Consider the following 3,653-nt stretch of genomic DNA (forward strand, 5'->3'; position numbering starts at 1 on the left):
GAGCGCGAGATAGCATAGGCACTAGCGCGTGCTATGCGATATGTGCCTTGGAGTTTAATATGCACAGGGCAGTGTTGTGTTACATAACTAGTCTCTAAAGTTGTAATATAAAATATGTGCTGGGGAGTGTAACGTTGCATATGCACTGTGACAAAGATATGGATCCCAGATTGTAATAAGTATGGCATAGCGCTGTGCGTTATAACATACACATCGAGGAAGGCACGTTAGATGGGGCAATATAACCCGTGCGAAGGCAAGTGTGGCATGACATATTCACGGGGTGGTGTTACAGTGCACATGGGTTAGAGAGTGCCATAGCATACGCACTAGCTGGTGGAATACAACACAGAGGTGTGAGGCAATCGGCGGGCACTGGTGGGTGTAACACAGCATTGGGCTCAGCCAGGAGCACGCTGTGACTCTCAAGTGATGTTCGTCTCCTTTCCAGAGAGTAAAATAAAAAGTATTACACATCCGGCGGTGGATGTGTTTTTTATTAACCGTGAGGGGGGGGTCTTGCATAGTTTGGTCGAATTTTTTTGAATCCCCTTTGAATGGCTGGTGTGCGTGTATATTAAATGTGCCCGTCAATAGCTACCCATGTTTGTATAAATAAACGACAAGGGTGTCTACTTGGAGAGTACCCACCGGCGGGGGCGCCGGGATTAGGCACGGTAGGGCGTCAGACACGTCAGAGCTTCACTAGTGGTGTAAATACATTCCATGCATAGTCGCCTTTTAATGAATATCACGCAAATCGTCATGGTGATAGGTACATACGGTTTGTCCAGCATGTCCTAGTTGTGTCTATAAATATATATATTTTTAAAATAATAAAAAACAAAGGCTGGCCCCGGGGGTTGGGGTCCCCGGAGCCATAAGTGGCCTGAGGAGTGGGGCAACGCAGCCCCCTCCTAAAGAATTTAAATTAAAAAAAGGCCATGACCCGGGGGTTGGGGTCCCCGGGGCCGATTAAGGCCTTGGGAGGGCCAAATTAATTTTTTTCAACAAAACAAATTAGGGTGCAGGCCCTGGGGGATGGGGTCCCCAGGGCCAGTAAATTAGAAAAAGAAGGGGGGCCACACAGCCCTCCTTCTTAAAAAAATAAAATATATAAAAGATCGGCATCGCGCTGGAGGCCACGCCCCCTCCTTGCAGCACTCTGCAAACGCGCCCCCGGCCAGTTGTAAGTTGGGGAATTAATTCCCCTTCAATACTGAGGGTCCCTGAGGGCCAACTAGCCCAACAGGTATCTCCAGTGTGCGCCAGGAAGCTGCATTGCAGACAGGTGTTCTGAGGCCACGCCCCTTTTTACACCTCTATGCAACGCAGCTCTGTGGTGCTTACTGGAGGTACCTAGTGGGCTAGTTTGACCTTAGGGACCCTTAGGATTCAAGGGGACTTAATCTCTCAACTTATAACGACAACAGGGCGCGTTTACACAGTGGTAAAGGGAGGGGACGGGGCCTGAGGTGGCGTGTGCAAACACGCCCTGTGGCGCGTTTTAAGTTGGGGAAATAATTCCCTTTCAATCCTGAGGGACCCTGGGGGCCAACTAGTCCACCAGGTGGCTCCAGTAAGTGCCACTGCTCTGCCTTGCAGAGAGGTGGTGCAGACCGTGCTCCTTTTTACACCTCTCTGCAATGGCGCTTACTGGACGTACCTAGTGGGCTATTTTGCCCCTATGGATCCTCAGGATTCAAGGGGACTTAATCTCCCATCTTAAAAAACGGCCACAGGGCATGTTTACACAGTGGGGAAGGAAGGGACGGGGCGTGAGGTGACGTGTGCAAACACTCCCAATGGCGCGTTTTAAGTTGGGGAAATAATTCCCCTTCAATCCTGAGGGCCCCTGGGGGCTAACTAGCCCACCAGGTGCTTCCAGTAAGTGCCACTGAACTGCGTTGCAGAGAGGTGGTCCAGGCCGTGACATTTTATACACCTCTCTGCAACGCAGCTCTCTGGCGCATACTGGACGTACCTAGTGGGCTATTTGGACCCTAGGGACCCTCAGGATTCAAATTAACTTAATCTCCCAACTAAAAACGGCCACAGGGCATGTTTACACAGTGGTGAAGGGAGGGGACGGGGCCTGAGTTATCGTGTGCAAACAAGCCCTGTGGCGCGTTTTAAGTTGGGGAAATAATTCCCCTTCAATCCTGAGGGCCCCTGGGGGCTAACTAGCCCACCAGGTGCTTCCAGTAAGCTCCACTGAGCTGCGTTGCAGAGAGGTGGTCCAGGCCGTGCCACTTTTTACACCTCTCTGCAATGCAGCTCTGTGGCTCATACTGGAGGGACCCAGTGGGCTAGTTGGACCCTAGGGACCCTCAGGATTCAAATGAACTTAATCTCCCAACTACAAAACGGCCACAGGGCATGTTTACACAGTGGTGAAGGGAGGGGACGGGGCCTGAGTTAACGTGTGCAAACAAGCCCTGTGGCGCGTTTTAAGTTGGGGAAATAATTCCCCTTCAATCCTGAGGGACCCTGGGGGCCAACTAGCCCACCAGGTGCTTCCAGTAAGCACCACTCCGCTGCCTTGCAGAGAGGTAGTCTAGGCCGTGCCCCTTTTTACATCTCTCTGCAACACAGCTCTGTGGCGCTTACTGGAGGTACCTAGTGGTCTAGTTGGACCCTAGGGACCCTCGGGATTCAAGGGGACTTAATCCCCAACTTAAAATGGCCACAGGGCGTGTTTACACAGTGGGGAAGTGAGGGGACGGGGCCTGAGGTGACGTGTGCAAACACGCCCTGTGGCGCGTTTTAAGAGGTAGTTTTAATCCCCTGCCTTACTCTATACTAGGGGCTTACAGAGGAGGTCATGCTGATCACAGGGGGACCCCAACGCATAGTGTTCCCTAGTGTATGTAGGTGTTTTCACTGTATTCTGAGTGTCTTTTAACATAACACTGGCTCTAGGACTGGTTAGTCAGACTCAGTTACCACCAGTATCCGTCTGAAAAAGTTGAGGGTACAGGATGATTTTGCAACAAGGCTTCTTTCTGCTCTTCTGTTTGTTTTTTCTGCACGTTATCCTTCTTCCTTCACTTTTCTTCGTCTTTGAGGACTTCTGTTGCTTCTTTCTGCATTTCTTTTTTTTCTTTCTGTGCGTTTTTTCTTCTTTCTTCACATGTCCTATCTCTGTAGGCATAGTTAGAAATTAGCATTTAAAAACCTTTGAAATTCACTGAAAAAACCATAGGTTTCAGGCACGTTATAGTTAGGAATTAGCATTTAAAAAACCTTAGAAATTCACTGAAAAAAACATAGGTTTCAGGGGCGTTATAGTTAGCTGGACTTTTTACTCGTACAAAACCATTGAAATTCCCCCGTTATAGTTAGTTCAGCTAACTATAACTCGCGCGCCCGCAATGCACTGCTGATGACGTCACATATTACATCACTCATGACATGGTCAGTGACATCACTCATGACATCACTGATGACATCTCAAATGACATCACTAATGACATCACTGATGACATCATCCTTGTGATAGAGTGGCAGACCTCTTACCCTAATATAACCTTTGATACACATATTCAAAAATAGAAACTACAATGTTCAAAACAATGGACATACCAATACCAGTTACAACAACCTATTCAGTAATTCTAAGATCCACACACACATCCACTCATTCACCAACA

Source organism: Triturus cristatus, chromosome 6 (assembly GCF_964204655.1).
Source record: "Triturus cristatus chromosome 6, aTriCri1.1, whole genome shotgun sequence".
Lineage (NCBI taxonomy): Eukaryota > Metazoa > Chordata > Amphibia > Caudata > Salamandridae > Triturus > Triturus cristatus.